This window comes from Entelurus aequoreus, linkage group LG08 (genome assembly GCF_033978785.1).
Source record: "Entelurus aequoreus isolate RoL-2023_Sb linkage group LG08, RoL_Eaeq_v1.1, whole genome shotgun sequence".
Lineage (NCBI taxonomy): Eukaryota > Metazoa > Chordata > Actinopteri > Syngnathiformes > Syngnathidae > Entelurus > Entelurus aequoreus.
The window spans coordinates 40,561,363-40,583,717 of record NC_084738.1 but is presented as its reverse complement, the minus strand read 5'-3'; the positions used below and the strand labels follow the sequence as shown (position 1 = coordinate 40,583,717).

Genomic DNA, 22,355 nt, shown 5'->3' with positions numbered 1-22,355 from the left:
TTAAGTTGAAAATGTTAGGAAATTTAAAGTGTGAGTGGCCGGTTAGCTCAGTTGGTCAGAGCGTGGTGCTAATAACGCCAAGGTCATGGGTTCAACCCCCGTACGGGCCACTGGTTTCTCTTTAGATAGATTTAACTATGGATCAACATTGACTCAATGCTACTTTCTTCATATAAAACACTGTAGGAATGGATTTTTAGTGTGACTCGTACTTGACAAACTGTAAAAGCCCTTTAGATCTTAGTATGAGTAGACTAAAACAGAATATATTTTACCTAAGAACTCAATGTCCTGTTCAAATCTAAATACCAAAAAATGTTAAGCTGAAAATGTAAGGAAATTTAAATAGTGTGTGGCCGGTTAGCTCAGTTGGTCAGAGCGTGGTGCTAATAACGCCAAGGTCATGGGTTCAACCCCTGTACGGGCCATCGGTTTCTATTTAGATAGATTTAACTATGCATCAACATTGACTCAATGCTACTTTCTTCTTATAAAACACTGTAGGAATGGATTTTTAGTGTGACTCGTACTTGACAAACTGCAAAAGCCCTTTAGATCTTAGTTTGAGTAGACCAAAACAGAATATATTTTACCTAAGAACTCAATGTCCTGTTCAAATCTAAATCTAAATACCAAAAAATGTTAAGTTGAAAATGTAAGGACATTTCAAGAGTGTGTGGCCGGTTTGCTCGGTTGGTCAGAGCGTGGTGCTAATAAAGCCAACGTCTTAGGTTAACCCCCGTACGGGCCACTGGTTTCTCTTTTGATAGGTTTAACTATAGATCAACAACATTGACGCAATGCTACTTTCTTCATATAAAACACTGTAGGAATGGATTTTTAGTGTGACTCGTACTTGACAAACTGACAAAAACTGCAAAAGCCCTTTAGATCTTAGTTTGAGTGGACCAAAACAGAATATATTTTACCTAAGAAGTCAATGTACTGTTCAAATCGAAATACCAAAAAATGTTAAGTTGAAAATGTTAGGAAATTTTAAGTGGCAGTGGCCGGTTAGCTCAGTTGGTCAGAGCGTGGTACTAATAACGCCAAGGTCATGGGTTCAACCCCTGTACAGGCCACTGGTTTCTCATTAGATAGATTTAACTATAGATCAACATTGACTCAATGCTACTTTCTTCATATAAAACACCGTAGGAATGGATTTTTAGTGTGACTCGTACTTGACAAACTGACAAAAACTGCAAAAGCCCTTTAGATCTTAGTTTGAGTAGACTAAAACAGAATATATTTTACCTAAGAACTCAATGTCCTGTTCAAATCTAAATACCAAAAAATGTTAAGTTGAAAATGTAAGGAAATCTAAATAGTGTGTGGCCGGTTAGCTCAGTTGGTCAGAGCGTGGTGCTAATAACGCCAAGGTCATGGGTTCAACCCCCGTACGGGCCACTGGTTTCTCTTTAGATAGGTTTAACTATAGATCAACAACATTGACTCAATGCCGCTTTCTTCATATAAAACACTGTAGGAATGGATTTTTAGTGTGACTCCTACTTGACAAACTGACATAAACTGCAAAAGCCCTTCAGATCTTAGTTTGAGTAGACCAAAACAGAATATATTTTACCTAAGAACTAAATGTCCTGTTCAAATCTAAATACCAAAATAATTTGAGTTGAAAATGTAAGGAAACTTAGAAAGATTGAGGCCGGTTAGCTCAGTTGGTCAGAGCGTGGTGCTAATAACGCCAAGGTCATGGGTTCAACCCCCGTACGGGCCACTGGTCTCTCTTTAGATAGGTTTAACTATAGATCAACATTGACTTAATCTTATTTTCTTCATATAAAACACTGTATGAATGGATTTTTAGTGTGACTTGTACTTGACAAACTGACAAAAACTGTAAAAGCCCTTTAGATCTTAGTTTGAGTGGACCAAACAGAATATTTTTTACCTAAGAACTGCATGTCCTGTTTAAATCTAAATACCAAAATAATTTAAGTTAATAATGTAAGGAAATTTAGAAAGTTTGTGGCCGGTTAGCTCAGTTGGTCAGAGCCTGGTGCTAATAACGCCAAGGTCATGGGTTCAACCCCTGTACGGGCCATCGGTTTCTGTTTAGATAGATTTAATTATGCATCAACATTGACTCAATGCTACTTTCTTCTTATAAAACACTGTAGGAATGGATTTTTAGTGTGACTCGTACTTGACAAACTGCAAAAGCCCTTTAGATCTTAGTTTGAGTGGACCAAAACAGAATATATTTTCCCTAAGAACTCAATGTCCTGTTCAAATCTAAATCTAAATACCAAAAAATGTTAAGTTGAAAATGTAAGGATATTTCAAGAGTGTGTGGCCGGTTAGCTCAGTTGGTCAGAGCGTGGTGCTAATAACGCCAAGGTCATGGGTTCAACCCCTGTACGGGCCACTGGTTTCTCTTTAGATAGGTTTAATTATAGATCAACAACATTGACTCAATGCTACTTTCTTCATATAAAACACTGTAGGAATGGATTTTTAGTGTGACTCGTACTTGACAAACTGACAAAAACTGCAAAAGCCCTTTAGATCTTCGTTTGAGTAGACCAAAACAGAATATATTTTCCCTAAGAACTCAATGTCCTGTTCAAATCGAAATACCAAAAAATGTTAAGTTGAAAATGTTAGGAAATTTTAAGTGTGAGTGGCCGGTTAGCTCAGTTGGTCAGAGCGTGGTGCTAATAACGCCAAGGTCATGGGTTCAACCCCCGTACGGGCCACTGGTTTCTCTTTAGATAGGTTTAACTATAGATCAACAACATTGACGCAATGCTACTTTCTTCATATAAAACACTGTAGGAATGGATTTTTAGTGTGACTTGTACTTGACAAACTGCAAAAGCCCTTTAGATCTTAGTTTGAGTAGACCAAAACAGAATATATTTTACCTAAGAAGTCAATGTCCTGTTCAAATATAAATCTAAATACCAAAAAATGTTCAGTTGAAAATGTAAGGACGTTACAAGAGTGTGTGGCCGATTAGCTCAGTTGGTCAGAGTGTGGTGCTAATAACGCCAAGGTCATGGGTTCAACCCCCGTATGGGCCACTGGTTTCTCTTTAGATCTATAGATCAACAACAGTGTGACTCGTACTTGACAAACTGACAAAAACTGCAAAAGCCCTTTAGATCTTAGTTTGAGTAGACCAAAACAGAATATATTTTACCTAAGAACTCAATGTCCTGGTCAAATCGAAATACCAAAAAATGTTAAGTTGAAAATGTTGGGAAATTTTAAGTGTCAGTGGCCGGTTAGCTCAGTTGGTCAGAGCGTGGTGCTAATAACGCCAAGGTCATGGGTTCAACCCCCGTACGGGCCACTGGTTTCTCTTTAGATAGATTTAACTATAGATCAACATTGACTCAATGCTACTTTCTTCATATAAAACACTGTAGGAATGGATTTTTAGTGTCACTCGTACTTGACAAACTGTAAAAGCCCTTTAGATCTTAGTTTGAGTAGACCAAAACAGAATATATTTTACCTAAGAACTCAATGTCCTGTTCAAATCTAAATACCAAAAAATTTTAAGCTGAAAATGTAAGGAAATTTAAATAGTGTGTGGCCGGTTAGCTCAGTTGGTCAGAGCGTGGTGCTAATAACGCCAAGGTCATGGGTTCAACCCCCGTACGGGCCATTGGTTTCTCTTTAGATAGATTTAACTAGAGATCAACATTGACTCAATGCTACTTTCTTCAAATAAAACACTGTAGGAATGGATTTTTAGTGTGACTCGTACTTGACAAGTTGACAAAAACTGCAAAAGCCCTTTAGATCTTCGTTTGACTAGACCAAAACAGAATATATTTTACCTAAGAACTCAATGTCCTGTTCAAATCGAAATACCAAAAAATGTTAAGTTGAAAATGTTAGGAAATTTAAAGTGTGAGTGGCCGGTTAGCTCAGTTGGTCAGAGCGTGGTGCTAATAACGCCAAGGTCATGGGTTCAACCCCCGTACGGGCCACTGGTTTCTCTTTAGATAGATTTAACTATAGATCAACATTGACTCAATGCTACTTTCTTCATATAAAACACTGTAGGAATGGATTTTTAGTGTGACTCGTACTTGACAAACTGCAAAAGCCCTTTAGATCTTAGTTTGAGTAGACCAAAACAGAATATATTTTACCTAAGAAGTCAATGTCCTGTTCAAATATAAATCTAAATACCAAAAAATGTTAAGTTGAAAATGTAAGGACTTTTCAAGAGTGTGTGGCCGGTTAGCTCAGTTGGTCAGAGCGTGGTACTAATAACGCCAAGGTCATGGGTTCAAGCCCTGTACAGGCCACTGGTTTCTCATTAGATAGATTTAACTATAGATCAACATTGACTCAATGCTACTTTCTTCATATAAAACACCGTAGGAATGGATTTTTAGTGTCACTCGTACTTGACAAACTGTAAAAGCCCTTTAGATCTTAGTTTGAGTAGACTAAAACAGAATACATTTTACCTAAGAACTCAATGTCCTGTTCAAATCTAAATACCAAAAAATGTTAAGTTGAAAATGTAAGGAAATCTAAATAGTGTGTGGCCGGTTAGCTCAGTTGGTCAGAGCGTGGTGCTAATAACCCCAAGGTCATGGGTTCAACCCCCGTACGGGCCACTGGTTTCTCTTTAGATAGATTTAACTATAGATCAACATTGACTCAATGCTACTTTCTTCATATAAAACACTGTAGGAATGGATTTTTAGTGTCACTCGTACTTGACATACTGTAAAAGCCCTTTAGATCTTAGTTTGAGTAGACTAAAACAGAATACATTTTACCTAAGAACTCAATGTCCTGTTCAAATCTAAATACCAAAAAATTTTCAGCTGAAAATGTAAGGAAATTTAAATAGTGTGTGGCCGGTTAGCTCAGTTGGTCAGAGCGTGGTGCTAATAACGCCAAGGTCATGGGTTCAACCCCCGTACGGGCCACTGGTTTCTCTTTAGATAAATTTAACTAGAGATCAACATTGACTCAATGCTACTTTCTTCATATAAAACACTGTAGGAATGGATTTTTAGTGTGACTCCTACTTGACAAACTGACATAAACTGCAAAAGCCCTTTAGATCTTAGTTTGAGTAGACCAAAACAGAATATATTTTACCTAAGAACTAAATGTCCTGTTCAAATCTAAATACCAAAATAATTTGAGTTGAAAATGTAAGGAAACTTAGAAAGATTGAGGCCGGTTAGCTCAGTTGGTCAGAGCGTGGTGCTAATAACGCCAAGGTCATGGGTTCAACCCCCGTACGGGCCACTGGTTTCTCTTTAGATAGGTTTAACTATTGATCAACATTGACTTAATCTTATTTTCTTCATATAAAACACTGTATGAATGGATTTTTAGTGTGACTTGTACTTGACAAACTGACAAAAACTGTAAAAGCCCTTTAGATCTTAGTTTGAGTGGACCAAAACAGAATATTTTTCACCGAAGAACTGAATGTCCTGTTTAAATCTAAATACCAAAATAATTTAAGTGAATAATGTAAGGAAATTTAGAAGGTTTGTGGTTGGTTAGCTCAGTTGGTCAGAGCCTGGTGCTGATAACACCAGGGTCATGGGTTCAACCCCTTTACGGGCCATCGGTTTCTCTTTAGATAGATTTAACTATGCATCAACATTGACTCAATGCTACCTTCTTCTTATAAAACACTGTAGGAATGCATTTTTAGTGTGACTCGTACTTGACAAACTGCAAAAGCCCTTTGGATCTTAGTTTGAATGGACCAAAACAGAATATATTTTCCCTAAGAACTCAATGTCATGTTCAAATCTAAATCTAAATACCAAAAAATGTTAAGTTGAAAATGTAAGGACGTTTCAAGAGTGTGTGGCCGGTTAGCTCAGTTGGTCAGAGCGTGGTGCTAATAACGCCAAGGTCATGGGTTCAACCCCCGTACGGGCCACTGGTTTCTCTTTAGATAGGTTTAACTATAGATCAACAACATTGACTCAATGCCGCTTTCTTCATATAAAACACTGTAAGAATGGATTTTTAGTGTGACTCGTACTTGACAAACTGACAAAAACTGCAAAAGCCCTTTAGATCTTAGTTTGAGTAGACCAAAACAGAATCTATTTCACCTAAGAACTCAATGTCCTGTTCAAATCGAAATGCCAAAAAATGTTAAGTTGAAAATGTTAGGACATTTTAAGAGTCAGTGGCCGGTTAGCTCAGTTGGTCAGAGCGTGGTGCTAATAACCCCAAGGTCATGGGTTCAACCCCTGTATGGGCCACTGGTTTCTCTTTAGATAGGTTTAACTATAGATCAACATTGACTCAATGCTACTTTCTTCATATAAAACACTGTAGGAATGGATTTTTAGTGTCACTCGTAGTTGACAAACTGTAAAAGCCCTTTAGATCTTAGTTTGAATAGACTAAAACAGAATACATTTTACCTAAGAACTCAATGTCCTGTTCAAATCTAAATACCAAAAAATTTTCAGCTGAACATGTAAGGAAATTTAAATAGTGTGTGGCCGGTTAGCTCAGTTGGTCAGAGCGTGGTGCTAATAACGCCAAGGTCATGGGTTCAACCCCCGTACGGGCCACAGGTTTCTCTTTAGATAAATTTATCTAGAGATCAACATTGACTCAATGCTACTTTCTTCATATAAAACACTGTAGGAATGGATTTTTAGTGTGACTCCTACTTGACAAACTGACATAAACTGCAAAAGCCCTTTAGATCTTAGTTTGAGTAGACCAAAACAGAATATATTTTACCTAAGAACTAAATGTCCTGTTCAAATCTAAATACCAAAATAATTTGAGTTGAAAATGTAAGGAAACTTAGAAAGATTGAGGCCGGTTAGCTCAGTTGGTCAGAGCGTGGTGCTAATAACGCCAAGGTCATGGGTTCAACCCCCGTACGGGCCACTGGTTTCTCTTTAGATAGGTTTAACTATGGATCAACATTGACTTAATCTCATTTTCTTCATATAGAACACTGTATGAATGGATTTTTAGTGTGACTTGTACTTGACAAACTGACAAAAACTGTAAAAGCCCTTTAGATCTTAGTTTGAGTGGACCAAAACAGAATATTTTTTACCTAAGAACTGAATGTCCTGTTTAAATCTAGATACCAAAATAATTTAAGTGAATAATGTAAGGAAATTTTGAAAGTTTGTGGCTGGTTAGCTCAGTTGGTCACAGCGTGGTGCTAATAACGCCAAGGTCATGGGTTCAACCCCTGTACGGGCCATTGGTTTCTCTTTAGATAGATTTAACTATGCATCAACATTGACTCAATGCTGCTTTCTTCTTATAAAACACTGTAGGAATGGATTTTTAGTGTGACTCGTACTTGACAAACTGCAAAAGCCCTTTGGATCTTAGTTTGAGTGGACCAAAACAGAATATATTCTCCCTAAGAACTCAATGTCCTGTTCAAATCTAAATCTAAATACCAAAAAATGTTAAGTTGAAAATGTAAGGATATTTCAAGAGTGTGTGGCCGGTTAGCTCAGTTGGTCAGAGCGTGGTGCTAATAACGCCAAGGTCATGGGTTCAACCCCCGTACGGGCCACTGGTTTCTCTTTAGATAGGTTCAACTATAGATCAACAACATTGACTCAATGCTATTTTCTTCATATAAAACACTGTAGGAATGGATTTTTAGTGTGACTCGTACTTGACAAACTGACAAAAACTGCAAAAGCCCTTTAGATCTTCGTTTGAGTAGACCAAAACAGAATATATTTTCCCTAAGAACTCAATGTCCTGTTCAAATCGAAATACCAAAAAATGTTAAGTTGAAAATGTTAGGAAATTTTAAGTGTGAGGGGCCGGTTAGCTCAGTTGGTCAGAGCGTGGTGCTAATAACGCCAAGGTCATGGGTTCAACCCCAGTACGGGCCACTGGTTTCTCTTTAGATAGGTTTAACTATAGATCAACAACATTGACGCAATGCTACTTTCTTCATATAAAACACTGTAGGAATGGATTTTTAGTGTGACTTGTACTTGACAAACTGCAAAAGCCCTTTAGATCTTAGTTTGAGTAGACCAAAACAGAATATATTTTACCTAAGAACTCAATGTCCTGTTCAAATATAAATCTAAATACCAAAAAATGTTCAGTTGAAAATGTAAGGACGTTTCAAGAGTGTGTGGCCGATTAGCTCAGTTGGTCAGAGTGTGGTGCTAATAACGCCAAGGTCATGGGTTCAACCCCCGCATGGGCCACTGGTTTCTCTTTAGATCTATAGATCAACAACAGTGTGACTCGTACTTGACAAACTGACAAAAACTGCAAAAGCCCTTTAGATCTTCGTTTGAGTAGACCAAAACAGAATATATTTTACCTAAGAACTCAATGTCCTGGTCAAATCGAAATACCAAAAAATGTTAAGTTGAAAATGTTGGGAAATTTTAAGTGTCAGTGGCCGGTTAGCTCAGTTGGTCAGAGCGTGGTGCTAATAACGCCAAGGTCATGGGTTCAACCCCCGTACGGGCCACTGGTTTCTCTTTAGATAGATTTAACTATAGATCAACATTGACTCAATGCTACTTTCTTCATATAAAACACTGTAGAAATGGATTTTTAGTGTCACTCGTACTTGACAAACTGTAAAAGCCCTTTAGATCTTAGTTTGAGTAGACCAAAACAGAATATATTTTACCTAAGAACTCAATGTCCTGTTCAAATCTAAATACCAAAAAATTTTAAGCTGAAAATGTAAGGAAATTTAAATAGTGTGTGGCCGGTTAGCTCAGTTGGTCAGAGCGTGGTGCTAATAACGCCAAGGTCATGGGTTCAACCCCCGTACGGGCCATTGGTTTCTCTTTAGATAGATTTAACTAGAGATCAACATTGACTCAATGCTACTTTCTTCAAATAAAACACTGTAGGAATGGATTTTTAGTGTGACTCGTACTTGACAAGTTGACAAAAACTGCAAAAGCCCTTTAGATCTTCGTTTGACTAGACCAAAACAGAATATATTTTCCCTAAGAACTCAATGTCCTGTTCAAATCGAAATACCAAAAAATGTTAAGTTGAAAGTGTTAGGAAATTTAAAGTGTGAGTGGCCGGTTAGCTCAGTTGGTCAGAGCGTGGTGCTAATAACGCCAAGGTCATGGGTTCAACCCCCGTACGGGCCACTGGTTTCTCTTTAGATAGATTTAACTATGGATCAACATTGACTCAATGCTACTTTCTTCATATAAAACACTGTAGGAATGGATTTTTAGTGTGACTCGTACTTGACTAACTGTAAAAGCCCTTTAGATCTTAGTTTGAGTAGACTAAAACAGAATATATTTTACCTAAGAACTCAATGTCCTGTTCAAATCTAAATACCAAAAAATTTTAAGCTGAAAATGTAAGGAAATTTAAATAGTGTGTGGCCGGTTAGCTCAGTTGGTCAGAGCGTGGTGCTAATAACGCCAAGGTCATGGGTTCAACCCCTGTACGGGCCATCGGTTTCTATTTAGATAGATTTAACTATGCATCAACATTGACTCAATGCTACTTTCTTCTTATAAAACACTGTAGGAATGGATTTTTAGTGTGACTCGTACTTGACAAACTGCAAAAGCCCTTTAGATCTTAGTTTGAGTAGACCAAAACAGAATATATTTTACCTAAGAACTCAATGTCCTGTTCAAATCTAAATCTAAATACCAAAAAATGTTAAGTTGAAAATGTAAGGACATTTCAAGAGTGTGTGGCCGGTTAGCTCGGTTGGTCAGAGCGTGGTGCTAATAAAGCCAAGGTCTTAGGTTCAACCCCCGTACGGGCCACTGGTTTCTCTTTTGATAGGTTTAACTATAGATCAACAACATTGACGCAATGCTACTTTCTTCATATAAAACACTGTAGGAATGGATTTTTAGTGTGACTCGTACTTGACAAACTGCAAAAGCCCTTTAGATCTTGGTTTGAGTAGACCAAAACAGAATATATTTTACCTAAGAAGTCAATGTCCTGTTCAAATATAAATCTAAATACCAAAAAATGTTAAGTTGAAAATGTAAGGACTTTTCAAGAGTGTGTGGCCGGTTAGCTCAGTTGGTCAAAGTGTGGTGCTAATAACGCCAAGGTCATGGGTTCAACCCCCGTACGGGCCACTGGTTTGTCTTTAGATAGGTTTAACTATAGATCAACAACATTGACTCAATGCTACTTTCTTCATATAAAACACTGTAGGAATGGATTTTTAGTGTGACTCGTACTTGACAAATTGACAAAAACTGCAAAAGCCCTTTAGATCTTAGTTTGAGTAGACCAAAACAGAATATATTTTACCTAAGAAGTCAATGTACTGTTCAAATCGAAATACCAAAAAATGTTAAGTTGAAAATGTTAGGAAATTTTAAGTGGCAGTGGCCGGTTAGCTCAGTTGGTCAGAGCGTGGTACTAATAACGCCAAGGTCATGGGTTCAAGCCCTGTACAGGCCACTGGTTTCTCATTAGATAGATTTAACTATAGATCAACATTGACTCAATGCTACTTTCTTCATATAAAACACCGTAGGAATGGATTTTTAGTGTCACTCGTACTTGACAAACTGTAAAAGCCCTTTAGATCTTAGTTTGAGTAGACTAAAACAGAATACATTTTACCTAAGAACTCAATGTCCTGTTCAAATCTAAATACCAAAAAATGTTAAGTTGAAAATGTAAGGAAATCTAAATAGTGTGTGGCCGGTTAGCTCAGTTGGTCAGAGCGTGGTGCTAATAACGCCAAGGTCATGGGTTCAACCCCCGTACGGGCCATTGGTTTCTCTTTGGATAGATTTAACTAGAGATCAACATTGACTCAATGCTACTTTCTTCAAATAAAACACTGTAGGAATGGATTTTTAGTGTGACTCGTACTTGACAAGTTGACAAAAACTGCAAAAGCCCTTTAGATCTTCGTTTGACTAGACCAAAACAGAATATATTTTCCCTAAGAACTCAATGTCCTGTTCAAATCGAAATACCAAAAAATGTTAAGTTGAAAATGTTAGGAAATTTAAAGTGTGAGTGGCCGGTTAGCTCAGTTGGTCAGAGCGTGGTGCTAATAACGCCTAGGTCATGGGTTCAACCCCCGTACGGGCCACTGGTTTCTCTTTAGATAGATTTAACTATAGATCAACATTGACTCAATGCTACTTTCTTCATATAAAACACTGTAGGAATGGATTTTTAGTGTGACTCGTACTTGACAAACTGCAAAAGCCCTTTAGATCTTAGTTTGAGTAGACCAAAACAGAATATATTTTACCTAAGAAGTCAATGTCCTGTTCAAATATAAATCTAAATACCAAAAAATGTTGAGTTGAAAATGTAAGGACTTTTCAAGAGTGTGTGGCCGGTTAGCTCAGTTGGTCAAAGTGTGGTGCTAATAACGCCAAGGTCATGGGTTCAACCCCCGTACGGGCCACTGGTTTGTCTTTAGATAGGTTTAACTATAGATCAACAACATTGACTCAATGCTACTTTCTTCATATAAAACACTGTAGGAATGGATTTTTAGTGTGACTCGTACTTGACAAATTGACAAAAACTGCAAAAGCCCTTTAGATCTTAGTTTAAATAGACCAAAACAGAATATATTTGACCTAAGAAGTCAATGTACTGTTCAAATCGAAATACCAAAAAATGTTAAGTTGAAAATGTTAGGAAATTTTAAGTGGCAGTGGCCGGTTAGCTCAGTTGGTCAGAGCGTGGTACTAATAACGCCAAGGTCATGGGTTCAAGCCCTGTACAGGCCACTGGTTTCTCATTAGATAGATTTAACTATAGATCAACATTGACTCAATGCTACTTTCTTCATATAAAACACCGTAGGAATGGATTTTTAGTGTCACTCGTACTTGACAAACTGTAAAAGCCCTTTAGATCTTAGTTTGAGTAGACTAAAACAGAATACATTTTACCTAAGAACTCAATGTCCTGTTCAAATCTAAATACCAAAAAATGTTAAGTTGAAAATGTAAGGAAATCTAAATAGTGTGTGGCCGGTTAGCTCAGTTGGTCAGAGCGTGGTGCTAATAACCCCAAGGTCATGGGTTCAACCCCCGTACGGGCCACTGGTTTCTCTTTAGATAGATTTAACTATAGATCAACATTGACTCAATGCTACTTTCTTCATATAAAACACTGTAGGAATGGATTTTTAGTGTCACTCGTACTTGACAAACTGTAAAAGCCCTTTAGATCTTAGTTTGAGTAGACTAAAACAGAATACATTTTACCTAAGAACTCAATGTCCTGTTCAAATCTAAATACCAAAAAATTTTCAGCTGAAAATGTAAGGAAATTTAAATAGTGTGTGGCCGGTTAGCTCAGTTGGTCAGAGCGTGGTGCTAATAACGCCAAGGTCATGGGTTCAACCCCCGTACGGGCCACAGGTTTCTTTTTAGATAAATTTATCTAGAGATCAACATTGACTCAATGCTACTTTCTTCATATAAAACACTGTAGGAATGGATTTTCAGTGTGACTCCTACTTGACAAACTGACATAAACTGCAAAAGCCCTTTAGATCTTAGTTTGAGTAGACCAAAACAGAATATATTTTACCTAAGAACTAAATGTCCTGTTCAAATCTAAATACCAAAATAATTTGAGTTGAAAATGTAAGGAAACTTAGAAAGATTGAGGCCGGTTAGCTCAGTTGGTCAGAGCGTGGTGCTAATAACGCCAAGGTCATGGGTTCAACCCCCGTACGGGCCACTGGTTTCTCTTTAGATAGGTTTAACTATGGATCAACATTGACTTAATCTCATTTTCTTCATATAGAACACTGTATGAATGGATTTTTAGTGTGACTTGTACTTGACAAACTGACAAAAACTGTAAAAGCCCTTTAGATCTTAGTTTGAGTGGACCAAAACAGAATATTTTTTACCTAAGAACTGAATGTCCTGTTTAAATCTAGATACCAAAATAATTTAAGTGAATAATGTAAGGAAATTTAGAAAGTTTGTGGCTGGTTAGCTCAGTTGATCACAGCGTGGTGCTAATAACGCCAAGGTCATGGGTTCAACCCCTGTACGGGCCATCGGTTTCTCTTTAGATAGATTTAACTATGCATCAACATTGACTCAATGCTGCTTTCTTCTTATAAAACACTGTAGGAATGGATTTTTAGTGTGACTCGTACTTGACAAACTGCAAAAGCCCTTTGGATCTTAGTTTGAGTGGACCAAAACAGAATATATTTTCCCTAAGAACTCAATGTCCTGTTCAAATCTAAATCTAAATACCAAAAAATGTTAAGTTGAAAATGTAAGGACATTTCAAGAGTGTGTGGCCGGTTAGCTCAGTTGGTCAGAGCGTGGTGCTAATAACGCCAAGGTCATGGGTTCAACCCCTGTACGGGCCACTGGTTTCTCTTTAGATAGGTTCAACTATAGATCAACAACATTGACTCAATGCTACTTTCTTCATATAAAACACTGTAGGAATGGATTTTTAGTGTGACTCGTACTTGACAAACTGACAAAAACTGCAAAAGCCCTTTAGATCTTCGTTTGAGTAGACCAAAACAGAATATATTTTCCCTAAGAACTCAATGTCCTGTTCAAATCGAAATACCAAAAAATGTTAAGTTGAAAATGTTAGGAAATTTTAAGTGTGAGTGGCCGGTTAGCTCAGTTGGTCAGAGCGTGGTGCTAATAACGCCAAGGTCATGGGTTCAACCCCAGTACGGGCCACTGGTTTCTCTTTAGATAGGTTTAACTATAGATCAACAACATTGACGCAATGCTACTTTCTTCATATAAAACACTGTAGGAATGGATTTTTAGTGTGACTTGTACTTGACAAACTGCAAAAGCCCTTTAGATCTTAGTTTGAGTAGACCAAAACAGAATATATTTTACCTAAGAACTCAATGTCCTGTTCAAATATAAATCTAAATACCAAAAAATGTTCAGTTGAAAATGTAAGGACGTTTCAAGAGTGTGTGGCCGATTAGCTCAGTTGGTCAGAGTGTGGTGCTAATAACGCCAAGGTCATGGGTTCAACCCCCGTATGGGCCACTGGTTTCTCTTTAGATCTATAGATCAACAACAGTGTGACTCGTACTTGACAAACTGACAAAAACTGCAAAAGCCCTTTAGATATTCGTTTGAGTAGACCAAAACAGAATATATTTTACCTAAGAACTCAATGTCCTGGTCAAATCGAAATACCAAAAAATGTTAAGTTGAAAATGTTGGGAAATTTTAAGTGTCAGTGGCCGGTTAGCTCAGTTGGTCAGAGCGTGGTGCTAATAACGCCAAGGTCATGGGTTCAACCCCCGTACGGGCCACTGGTTTCTCTTTAGATAGATTTAACTATAGATCAACATTGACTCAATGCTACTTTCTTCATATAAAACACTGTAGGAATGGATTTTTAGTGTGACTCGTACTTGACAAACTGTAAAAGCCCTTTAGATCTTAGTTTGAGTAGACTAAAACAGAATATATTTTACCTAAGAACTCAATGTCCTGTTCAAATCTAAATACCAAAAAATTTTAGGCTGAAAATGTAAGGAAATTTAAATAGTGTGTGGCCGGTTAGCTCAGTTGGTCAGAGCGTGGTGCTAATAACGCCAAGGTCATAGGTTCAACCCCTGTACGGGCCATCGGTTTCTATTTAGATAGATTTAACTATGCATCAACATTGACTCAATGCTACTTTCTTCTTATAAAACACTGTAGGAATGGATTTTTAGTGTGACTCGTACTTGACAAAGTGCAAAAGCCCTTTAGATCTTAGTTTGAGTAGACCAAAACAGAATATATTTTACCTAAGAACTCAATGTCCTGTTCAAATCTAAATCTAAATACCAAAAAATGTTAAGTTGAAAATGTAAGGACTTTTCAAGAGTGTGAGGCCGGTTAGCTCAGTTGGTCAAAGTGTGGTGCTAATAACGCCAAGGTCATGGGTTCAACCCCCGTACGGGCCACTGGTTTGTCTTTAGATAGGTTTAACTATAGATCAACAACATTGACTCAATGCTACTTTCTTCATATAAAACACTGTAGGAATGGATTTTTAGTGTGACTTGTACTTGACAAACTGACAAAAACTGTAAAAGCCCTTTAGTTCTTAGTTTGAGTGGACCAAAACAGAATATTTTTTACCTAAGAACTGAATGTCCTGTTTAAATCTAAATACCAAAATAATTTAAGTGAATAATGTAAGGAAATTTAGAAAGTTTGTGGCTGGTTAGCTCAGTTGGTCACAGCGTGGTGCTAATAACGCCAAGGTCATGGGTTCAACCCCTGTACGGGTCATCGGTTTCTCTTTAGATAGATTTAACTATGCATCAACATTGACTCAATGCTGCTTTCTTCTTATAAAACACTGTAGGAATGGATTTTTAGTGTGACTCGTACTTGACAAACTGCAAAAGCCCTTTGGATCTTAGTTTGAGTGGACCAAAACAGAATATATTTTCCCTAAGAACTCAATGTCCTGTTCAAATCTAAATCTAAATACCAAAAAATGTTAAGTTGAAAATGTAAGGACATTTCAAGAGTGTGTGGCCGGTTAGCTCAGTTGGTCAGAGCGTGGTGCTAATAACGCCAAGGTCATGGGTTCAACCCCCATACGGGCCACTGGTTTCTCTTTAGATAGGTTTAACTATAGATCAACAACATTGACTCAATGCTATTTTCTTCATATAAAACACTGTAGGAATGGATTTTTAGTGTGACTCGTACTTGACAAACTGACAAAAACTGCAAAAGCCCATTAGATCTTAGTTTGAGCAGACCAAAACAGAATATATTTTCCCTAAAAACTCAATGTCCTGTTCAAATCTAAATACCAAAAAATGTTAAGTTGAAAATGTTAGGAAATTTAAAGTGTGAGTGACCGGTTAGCTCAGTTGGTCTGAGCGTGGTGCTAATAGCGCCAAGGTCATGGTTTCAACCCCTGTACTGGCCACTGGTTTCTCTTTAGATAGATTTAACTATAGATCAACATTGACTCAATGCTACTTTCTTCATATAAAACACTGTAGGAATGGATTTTTAGTGTCACTCATACTTGACAAACTGTAAAAGCCCTTTAGATCTTAGTTTGAGTAGACTAAAACAGAATATAATTTAACTAAGAACTCAATGTCCTGGTCAAATCTAAATACCAAAAAATTTTAAGCTGAAAATGTAAGGAAATTTAAATAGTCTGTGGCCGGTTAGTTCAGTTGGTCAGAGCGTGGTGCTAATAACGCCAAGGTCATGGGTTCAACCCCCGTACGGGCCACTGGTTTCTCTTTAGATAGGTTTAACTATAGATCAACAACATTGACTCAATGCTACTTTCTTCATATAAAACACTGTAGAAATTGATTTTTAGTGTGACTCCTACTTGACAAACTGACAAAAACTGCAAAAGCCCTATAGATCTTAGTTTGAGTAGACCAAAACAGAATATATTTTACCTAAGAACTAAATGTCCTGTTCAAATCTAAATACCAAAATAATTTGAGTTGAAAATGTAAGGAAATTTAGAAAGTTTGTGGCCGGTTATATCAGTTGGTCAGAGTGTGGTGCTAATAACGCCAAGGTCTGGGGTTTAACCCCTGTACGGGCCACTGGTTTCTCTATAGATAGGTTTAACTATAAATTAACAATATTGACTCAATGCTGCTTTCTGTGTATAAAACACTGTAGTAATGGATTTTTAGTGTCACTCATACTTGATAAACCGACAAAAACTGCAAAAGCACTTTACATCTTAGTTTGAGTAGACCAAAACAGATTTTTTTTCACCTAGGAACTCAATGTTTTGTTGAAATCTAAATACCAAAATAATTTGAGTTGAAAATGGGAGTAAAGTTAGAAAGATTGAGGCCGGTTAGCTCAGTTGGTCAGGGCGTGGTGCTAATAACGCCAAGGTCATGGGTTCAACCCCTGTACGGGCCATCGGTTTCTCTTTAGATAGATTTAACTATGCATCAACATTGACTCAATGCTACTTTCTTCATATAAAACACTGTAGGAATGGATTTTTAGTGTGACTCGTACTTGACAAACTGCAAAAGCCCTTTAGATCTTAGTTTGAGTAGACAAAAACAGAATATATTTTACATAAGAACTCAATGTCCTGTTCAAATCTAAATCTAAATACCAAAAAATGTTAAGTTGAAAATGTAAGGACATTTCAAGAGTATATGTTCCGGTTAGCTCAGTTGGTCAGAGCGTGGTGCTAATAACACCAAGGTCATGGGTTCAACCCCCGTACGGGCCACTGGTTTCTCTTTAGATAGGTTTAACTATAGATCAACAACATTGACTCTATGCTACTTTCTTCATATAAAACACTGTAGGAATGGATTTTTAGTGTGACTCGTACTTGACAAACTGACAAAAACTGTAAAAGCCCTTTAGATCTTAGTTTGAGTAGACCAAAACAGAATATATTTTACCTAAGAACTCAATGTCCTGTTCAAATCTAAATACCAAAAAATGTTAAGTTGAAAATGTTAGCAAATTTGAAGTGTGAGTGGCTGGTTAGCTCAGTTGGTCAGAGCGTGGTGCTAATAACGCCAAGGTCATGGAATCAACCCCCGTACGGGCCACTGGTTTCTCTTTAGGTGGATTTAACTATAGATCAACATTGACTCAATGCTACTTTCTTCATATAAAACACTGTAAGAATGGATTTTTAGTGTCACTCGTACTTGACAAACTGTAAAAGCCCATTAGATCTTAGTTTGAGTAGAGTAAAACAGAATATATTTTACCTAAGAACTCAATGTCCTGTTCAAATCTAAATACTAAAAAATTTTCAGCTGAAAATGTATGGAAATTTAAATAGTGTGTGGCCTGTTAGCTCAGTTGGTCAGAGCGTGGTGCTAATAACGCCAAGGTCATGGGTTCAACCCCCGTACGGGCCACTGGTTTCTCTTTAGATAGATTTAACTAGAGATCAACATTGACTCAATGCTACTTTCTTCAAATAAAACACTGTAGGAATGGATTTTGTAGTGTGACTTGTACTTGACAAACTGACAAAAACTGTAAAAGCACTTTAGATCTTAGTTTGAGTAGACCAAAACAGAACATATTTTACCAAAGAACTAAATGTCTTGTTCAAATCTAAATACCAAAATAATTTGAGTTGAAAATGTAAGGAAACTTAGAGAGTTTGTGGCCGGTTAGCTCAGTTGGTCAGAGAGTGGTGCTAATAACGCCAAGGTCATGGGTTCAACCCCCGAACGGGCCACTGGTTTCTCTTTAGATAGGTTTAACTATAGATCAACATTGACTCAATGCTACTTTCTTCATATAAAAAACTGTAGGAATGGATTTTTAGTGTGACTTGTACTTGACAAACTGACAAAAACTGTAAAAGCACTTTAGATCTTAGTTTGAGTGGACCAAAACAGAATTTTTTTTACCTAAGAACTGAATGTCCTGTTTAAATCTAAATACCAAAATAATTTAAGTTAATAATGTAAGGAAATTTAGAAAGTTTGTGGCAGGTTAGCTCAGTTGGTCAGAGCGTGGTGCTAATAGCGCCAAGGTCATGGGTTCAACCGCTGTACGGGCCATCGGTTTTTCTTTAGATAGATTTAACTATGCATCGACATTGACTCAATGCTACTTTCTTCTTATAAAATACTGTAGGAATGGATTTTTAGTGTGACTCGTACTTGACAAACTGCAAAAGCCCTTTAGATCTTAGTTTGAGTAGACCGAAACAGAATATATTTTACCTAAGAACTCAATGTCCTGTTCAAATCTAAATCTAAATACCAAAAAATGTTAAGTTGAAAATGTAAGGACATTTCAAGAGTGTGTGGCCGGTTAGCTCAGTTGGTCAGAGCGTGTTGCTAATAACGCCAAGGTCATGGGTTCAACCCCCGTACGGGCCACTGGTTTCTCTTTAGATAGGTTTAACTATAGATCAACAACATTGACTCAATGCTACTTTCTTCATATAAAACACTGTAGGAATGGATTTTTAGTCTGACTCGTACTTGACAAACTGACAAAAACTGCAAAAGCCCTTTAGATCTTAGTTTGAGTAGACAAAAACAGAATATATTTTACCTAAGAACTCAATGTCCTGTTCAAATCTAAATACCAAAAAATTTTAAGCTGAAAATGTAAGGAAATTTAAATAGTGTGGGGCCGGTTAGCTCAGTTGGTCAGAGCGTGGTGCTAATAACGCCAAGGTCATGGGTTCAACCCCAGTACGGGCCACTGGTTTCTCTTTAGATAGGTTTAACTATAGATCAACAACATTGACGCAATGCTACTTTCTTCATATAAAACACTGTAGGAATGGATTTTTAGTGTGACTTGTACTTGACAAACTGCAAAAGCCCTTTAGATCTTAGTTTGAGTAGACCAAAACAGAATATATTTTACCTAAGAACTCAATGTCCTGTTCAAATATAAATCTAAATACCAAAAAATGTTCAGTTGAAAATGTAAGGACGTTTCAAGAGTGTGTGGCCGATTAGCTCAGTTGGTCAGAGTGTGGTGCTAATAACGCCAAGGTCATGGGTTCAACCCCCGTATGGGCCACTGGTTTCTCTTTAGATCTATAGATCAACAACAGTGTGACTCGTACTTGACAAACTGACAAAAACTGCAAAAGCCCTTTAGATCTTCGTTTGAGTAGACCAAAACAGAATATATTTTACCTAAGAACTCAATGTCCTGGTCAAATCGAAATACCAAAAAATGTTAAGTTGAAAATGTTGGGAAATTTTAAGTGTCAGTGGCCGGTTAGCTCAGTTGGTCAGAGCGTGGTGCTAATAACGCCAAGGTCATGGGTTCAACCCCCGTACGGGCCACTGGTTTCTCTTTAGATAGATTTAACTATAGATCAACATTGACTCAATGCTACTTTCTTCATATAAAACACTGTAGGAATGGATTTTTAGTGTCACTCGTACTTGACAAACTGTAAAAGCCCTTTAGATCTTAGTTTGAGTAGACCAAAACAGAATATATTTTACCTAAGAACTCAATGTCCTGTTCAAATCTAAATACCAAAAAATTTTAAGCTGAAAATGTAAGGAAATTTAAATAGTGTGTGGCCGGTTAGCTCAGTTGGTCAGAGCGTGGTGCTAATAACGCCAAGGTCATGGGTTCAACCCCCGTACGGGCCATTGGTTTCTCTTTAGATAGATTTAACTAGAGATCAACATTGACTCAATGCTACTTTCTTCAAATAAAACACTGTAGGAATGGATTTTTAGTGTGACTCGTACTTGACAAGTTGACAAAAACTGCAAAAGCCCTTTAGATCTTCGTTTGACTAGACCAAAACAGAATATATTTTCCCTAAGAACTCAATGTCCTGTTCAAATCGAAATACCAAAAAATGTTAAGTTGAAAGTGTTAGGAAATTTAAAGTGTGAGTGGCCGGTTAGCTCAGTTGGTCAGAGCGTGGTGCTAATAACGCCAAGGTCATGGGTTCAACCCCCGTACGGGCCACTGGTTTCTCTTTAGATAGATTTAACTATAGATCAAAATTGACTCAATGCTACTTTCTTCATATAAAACACTGTAGGAATGGATTTTTAGTGTGACTCGTACTTGACAAACTGTAAAAGCCCTTTAGATCTTAGTTTGAGTAGACTAAAACAGAATATAATTTAACTAAGAACTCAATGTCCTGGTCAAATCTAAATACCAAAAAATTTTAAGCTGAAAATGTAAGGAAATTTAAATAGTCTGTGGCCGGTTAGTTCAGTTGGTCAGAGCGTGGTGCTAATAACGCCAAGGTCATGGGTTCAACCCCCGTACGGGCCACTGGTTTCTCTTTAGATAGGTTTAACTATAGATCAACAACATTGACTCAATGCTACTTTCTTCATATAAAACACTGTAGAAATTGATTTTTAGTGTGACTCCTACTTGACAAACTGACAAAAACTGCAAAAGCCCTATAGATCTTAGTTTGAGTAGACCAAAACAGAATATATTTTACCTAAGAACTAAATGTCCTGTTCAAATCTAAATACCAAAATAATTTGAGTTGAAAATGTAAGGAAATTTAGAAAGTTTGTGGCCGGTTATATCAGTTGGTCAGAGTGTGGTGCTAATAACGCCAAGGTCTGGGGTTTAACCCCTGTACGGGCCACTGGTTTCTCTATAGATAGGTTTAACTATAAATTAACAATATTGACTCAATGCTGCTTTCTGTGTATAAAACACTGTAGTAATGGATTTTTAGTGTCACTCATACTTGATAAACCGACAAAAACTGCAAAAGCACTTTACATCTTAGTTTGAGTAGACCAAAACAGATTTTTTTTCACCTAGGAACTCAATGTTTTGTTGAAATCTAAATACCAAAATAATTTGAGTTGAAAATGGGAGTAAAGTTAGAAAGATTGAGGCCGGTTAGCTCAGTTGGTCAGGGCGTGGTGCTAATAACGCCAAGGTCATGGGTTCAACCCCTGTACGGGCCATCGGTTTCTCTTTAGATAGATTTAACTATGCATCAACATTGACTCAATGCTACTTTCTTCATATAAAACACTGTAGGAATGGATTTTTAGTGTGACTCGTACTTGACAAACTGCAAAAGCCCTTTAGATCTTAGTTTGAGTAGACAAAAACAGAATATATTTTACATAAGAACTCAATGTCCTGTTCAAATCTAAATCTAAATACCAAAAAATGTTAAGTTGAAAATGTAAGGACATTTCAAGAGTATATGTTCCGGTTAGCTCAGTTGGTCAGAGCGTGGTGCTAATAACACCAAGGTCATGGGTTCAACCCCCGTACGGGCCACTGGTTTCTCTTTAGATAGGTTTAACTATAGATCAACAACATTGACTCTATGCTACTTTCTTCATATAAAACACTGTAGGAATGGATTTTTAGTGTGACTCGTACTTGACAAACTGACAAAAACTGTAAAAGCCCTTTAGATCTTAGTTTGAGTAGACCAAAACAGAATATATTTTACCTAAGAACTCAATGTCCTGTTCAAATCTAAATACCAAAAAATGTTAAGTTGAAAATGTTAGCAAATTTGAAGTGTGAGTGGCTGGTTAGCTCAGTTGGTCAGAGCGTGGTGCTAATAACGCCAAGGTCATGGAATCAACCCCCGTACGGGCCACTGGTTTCTCTTTAGGTGGATTTAACTATAGATCAACATTGACTCAATGCTACTTTCTTCATATAAAACACTGTAAGAATGGATTTTTAGTGTCACTCGTACTTGACAAACTGTAAAAGCCCATTAGATCTTAGTTTGAGTAGAGTAAAACAGAATATATTTTACCTAAGAACTCAATGTCCTGTTCAAATCTAAATACTAAAAAATTTTCAGCTGAAAATGTATGGAAATTTAAATAGTGTGTGGCCTGTTAGCTCAGTTGGTCAGAGCGTGGTGCTAATAACGCCAAGGTCATGGGTTCAACCCCCGTACGGGCCACT

The 22,355-nt window shown here is 37.2% G+C and overlaps 1 protein-coding gene and 54 non-coding genes across 55 annotated transcripts in view; all 55 read left to right on the top strand.

Annotated features, from left to right (window-relative positions):
- myo15b (myosin XVB) overlaps positions 1–22,355 on the top strand; it is a 178,095-nt gene that overhangs the window by 45,005 nt on the left and 110,735 nt on the right. The gene's annotated exons all lie outside the window — the stretch shown is intronic.
- On the top strand, positions 37–110 carry trnai-aau (transfer RNA isoleucine (anticodon AAU)). The gene has a single exon. It is a non-coding gene; the product is annotated as a tRNA-Ile (tRNA).
- Positions 355–428, top strand: trnai-aau (transfer RNA isoleucine (anticodon AAU)). The gene has a single exon. It is a non-coding gene; the product is annotated as a tRNA-Ile (tRNA).
- Positions 1,009–1,082, top strand: trnai-aau (transfer RNA isoleucine (anticodon AAU)). The gene has a single exon. It is a non-coding gene; the product is annotated as a tRNA-Ile (tRNA).
- On the top strand, positions 1,337–1,410 carry trnai-aau (transfer RNA isoleucine (anticodon AAU)). The gene has a single exon. It is a non-coding gene; the product is annotated as a tRNA-Ile (tRNA).
- Positions 1,668–1,741, top strand: trnai-aau (transfer RNA isoleucine (anticodon AAU)). The gene has a single exon. It is a non-coding gene; the product is annotated as a tRNA-Ile (tRNA).
- On the top strand, positions 1,995–2,068 carry trnai-aau (transfer RNA isoleucine (anticodon AAU)). The gene has a single exon. It is a non-coding gene; the product is annotated as a tRNA-Ile (tRNA).
- Positions 2,319–2,392, top strand: trnai-aau (transfer RNA isoleucine (anticodon AAU)). Its single transcript has one exon. It is a non-coding gene; the product is annotated as a tRNA-Ile (tRNA).
- Positions 2,650–2,723, top strand: trnai-aau (transfer RNA isoleucine (anticodon AAU)). The gene has a single exon. It is a non-coding gene; the product is annotated as a tRNA-Ile (tRNA).
- trnai-aau (transfer RNA isoleucine (anticodon AAU)) lies at positions 2,977–3,050 on the top strand. Its single transcript has one exon. It is a non-coding gene; the product is annotated as a tRNA-Ile (tRNA).
- On the top strand, positions 3,249–3,322 carry trnai-aau (transfer RNA isoleucine (anticodon AAU)). Its single transcript has one exon. It is a non-coding gene; the product is annotated as a tRNA-Ile (tRNA).
- On the top strand, positions 3,567–3,640 carry trnai-aau (transfer RNA isoleucine (anticodon AAU)). The gene has a single exon. It is a non-coding gene; the product is annotated as a tRNA-Ile (tRNA).
- trnai-aau (transfer RNA isoleucine (anticodon AAU)) lies at positions 3,895–3,968 on the top strand. The gene has a single exon. It is a non-coding gene; the product is annotated as a tRNA-Ile (tRNA).
- trnai-aau (transfer RNA isoleucine (anticodon AAU)) lies at positions 4,219–4,292 on the top strand. The gene has a single exon. It is a non-coding gene; the product is annotated as a tRNA-Ile (tRNA).
- trnai-aau (transfer RNA isoleucine (anticodon AAU)) lies at positions 4,537–4,610 on the top strand. Its single transcript has one exon. It is a non-coding gene; the product is annotated as a tRNA-Ile (tRNA).
- On the top strand, positions 4,855–4,928 carry trnai-aau (transfer RNA isoleucine (anticodon AAU)). The gene has a single exon. It is a non-coding gene; the product is annotated as a tRNA-Ile (tRNA).
- trnai-aau (transfer RNA isoleucine (anticodon AAU)) lies at positions 5,183–5,256 on the top strand. The gene has a single exon. It is a non-coding gene; the product is annotated as a tRNA-Ile (tRNA).
- Positions 5,835–5,908, top strand: trnai-aau (transfer RNA isoleucine (anticodon AAU)). The gene has a single exon. It is a non-coding gene; the product is annotated as a tRNA-Ile (tRNA).
- On the top strand, positions 6,484–6,557 carry trnai-aau (transfer RNA isoleucine (anticodon AAU)). The gene has a single exon. It is a non-coding gene; the product is annotated as a tRNA-Ile (tRNA).
- On the top strand, positions 6,812–6,885 carry trnai-aau (transfer RNA isoleucine (anticodon AAU)). The gene has a single exon. It is a non-coding gene; the product is annotated as a tRNA-Ile (tRNA).
- Positions 7,464–7,537, top strand: trnai-aau (transfer RNA isoleucine (anticodon AAU)). The gene has a single exon. It is a non-coding gene; the product is annotated as a tRNA-Ile (tRNA).
- trnai-aau (transfer RNA isoleucine (anticodon AAU)) lies at positions 7,795–7,868 on the top strand. Its single transcript has one exon. It is a non-coding gene; the product is annotated as a tRNA-Ile (tRNA).
- On the top strand, positions 8,122–8,195 carry trnai-aau (transfer RNA isoleucine (anticodon AAU)). Its single transcript has one exon. It is a non-coding gene; the product is annotated as a tRNA-Ile (tRNA).
- Positions 8,394–8,467, top strand: trnai-aau (transfer RNA isoleucine (anticodon AAU)). The gene has a single exon. It is a non-coding gene; the product is annotated as a tRNA-Ile (tRNA).
- trnai-aau (transfer RNA isoleucine (anticodon AAU)) lies at positions 8,712–8,785 on the top strand. Its single transcript has one exon. It is a non-coding gene; the product is annotated as a tRNA-Ile (tRNA).
- Positions 9,040–9,113, top strand: trnai-aau (transfer RNA isoleucine (anticodon AAU)). Its single transcript has one exon. It is a non-coding gene; the product is annotated as a tRNA-Ile (tRNA).
- trnai-aau (transfer RNA isoleucine (anticodon AAU)) lies at positions 9,358–9,431 on the top strand. The gene has a single exon. It is a non-coding gene; the product is annotated as a tRNA-Ile (tRNA).
- trnai-aau (transfer RNA isoleucine (anticodon AAU)) lies at positions 10,009–10,082 on the top strand. The gene has a single exon. It is a non-coding gene; the product is annotated as a tRNA-Ile (tRNA).
- On the top strand, positions 10,340–10,413 carry trnai-aau (transfer RNA isoleucine (anticodon AAU)). The gene has a single exon. It is a non-coding gene; the product is annotated as a tRNA-Ile (tRNA).
- Positions 10,658–10,731, top strand: trnai-aau (transfer RNA isoleucine (anticodon AAU)). The gene has a single exon. It is a non-coding gene; the product is annotated as a tRNA-Ile (tRNA).
- Positions 10,986–11,059, top strand: trnai-aau (transfer RNA isoleucine (anticodon AAU)). The gene has a single exon. It is a non-coding gene; the product is annotated as a tRNA-Ile (tRNA).
- On the top strand, positions 11,310–11,383 carry trnai-aau (transfer RNA isoleucine (anticodon AAU)). Its single transcript has one exon. It is a non-coding gene; the product is annotated as a tRNA-Ile (tRNA).
- On the top strand, positions 11,641–11,714 carry trnai-aau (transfer RNA isoleucine (anticodon AAU)). Its single transcript has one exon. It is a non-coding gene; the product is annotated as a tRNA-Ile (tRNA).
- trnai-aau (transfer RNA isoleucine (anticodon AAU)) lies at positions 11,959–12,032 on the top strand. The gene has a single exon. It is a non-coding gene; the product is annotated as a tRNA-Ile (tRNA).
- trnai-aau (transfer RNA isoleucine (anticodon AAU)) lies at positions 12,277–12,350 on the top strand. Its single transcript has one exon. It is a non-coding gene; the product is annotated as a tRNA-Ile (tRNA).
- Positions 12,605–12,678, top strand: trnai-aau (transfer RNA isoleucine (anticodon AAU)). Its single transcript has one exon. It is a non-coding gene; the product is annotated as a tRNA-Ile (tRNA).
- trnai-aau (transfer RNA isoleucine (anticodon AAU)) lies at positions 13,257–13,330 on the top strand. Its single transcript has one exon. It is a non-coding gene; the product is annotated as a tRNA-Ile (tRNA).
- trnai-aau (transfer RNA isoleucine (anticodon AAU)) lies at positions 13,588–13,661 on the top strand. The gene has a single exon. It is a non-coding gene; the product is annotated as a tRNA-Ile (tRNA).
- Positions 13,915–13,988, top strand: trnai-aau (transfer RNA isoleucine (anticodon AAU)). The gene has a single exon. It is a non-coding gene; the product is annotated as a tRNA-Ile (tRNA).
- On the top strand, positions 14,187–14,260 carry trnai-aau (transfer RNA isoleucine (anticodon AAU)). Its single transcript has one exon. It is a non-coding gene; the product is annotated as a tRNA-Ile (tRNA).
- On the top strand, positions 14,505–14,578 carry trnai-aau (transfer RNA isoleucine (anticodon AAU)). The gene has a single exon. It is a non-coding gene; the product is annotated as a tRNA-Ile (tRNA).
- On the top strand, positions 14,829–14,902 carry trnai-aau (transfer RNA isoleucine (anticodon AAU)). Its single transcript has one exon. It is a non-coding gene; the product is annotated as a tRNA-Ile (tRNA).
- trnai-aau (transfer RNA isoleucine (anticodon AAU)) lies at positions 15,484–15,557 on the top strand. Its single transcript has one exon. It is a non-coding gene; the product is annotated as a tRNA-Ile (tRNA).
- On the top strand, positions 16,133–16,206 carry trnai-aau (transfer RNA isoleucine (anticodon AAU)). The gene has a single exon. It is a non-coding gene; the product is annotated as a tRNA-Ile (tRNA).
- trnai-aau (transfer RNA isoleucine (anticodon AAU)) lies at positions 16,795–16,868 on the top strand. The gene has a single exon. It is a non-coding gene; the product is annotated as a tRNA-Ile (tRNA).
- trnai-aau (transfer RNA isoleucine (anticodon AAU)) lies at positions 17,769–17,842 on the top strand. Its single transcript has one exon. It is a non-coding gene; the product is annotated as a tRNA-Ile (tRNA).
- trnai-aau (transfer RNA isoleucine (anticodon AAU)) lies at positions 18,750–18,823 on the top strand. The gene has a single exon. It is a non-coding gene; the product is annotated as a tRNA-Ile (tRNA).
- trnai-aau (transfer RNA isoleucine (anticodon AAU)) lies at positions 19,081–19,154 on the top strand. Its single transcript has one exon. It is a non-coding gene; the product is annotated as a tRNA-Ile (tRNA).
- Positions 19,408–19,481, top strand: trnai-aau (transfer RNA isoleucine (anticodon AAU)). Its single transcript has one exon. It is a non-coding gene; the product is annotated as a tRNA-Ile (tRNA).
- trnai-aau (transfer RNA isoleucine (anticodon AAU)) lies at positions 19,680–19,753 on the top strand. Its single transcript has one exon. It is a non-coding gene; the product is annotated as a tRNA-Ile (tRNA).
- On the top strand, positions 19,998–20,071 carry trnai-aau (transfer RNA isoleucine (anticodon AAU)). The gene has a single exon. It is a non-coding gene; the product is annotated as a tRNA-Ile (tRNA).
- Positions 20,326–20,399, top strand: trnai-aau (transfer RNA isoleucine (anticodon AAU)). The gene has a single exon. It is a non-coding gene; the product is annotated as a tRNA-Ile (tRNA).
- trnai-aau (transfer RNA isoleucine (anticodon AAU)) lies at positions 20,644–20,717 on the top strand. Its single transcript has one exon. It is a non-coding gene; the product is annotated as a tRNA-Ile (tRNA).
- Positions 21,306–21,379, top strand: trnai-aau (transfer RNA isoleucine (anticodon AAU)). The gene has a single exon. It is a non-coding gene; the product is annotated as a tRNA-Ile (tRNA).
- On the top strand, positions 22,280–22,353 carry trnai-aau (transfer RNA isoleucine (anticodon AAU)). The gene has a single exon. It is a non-coding gene; the product is annotated as a tRNA-Ile (tRNA).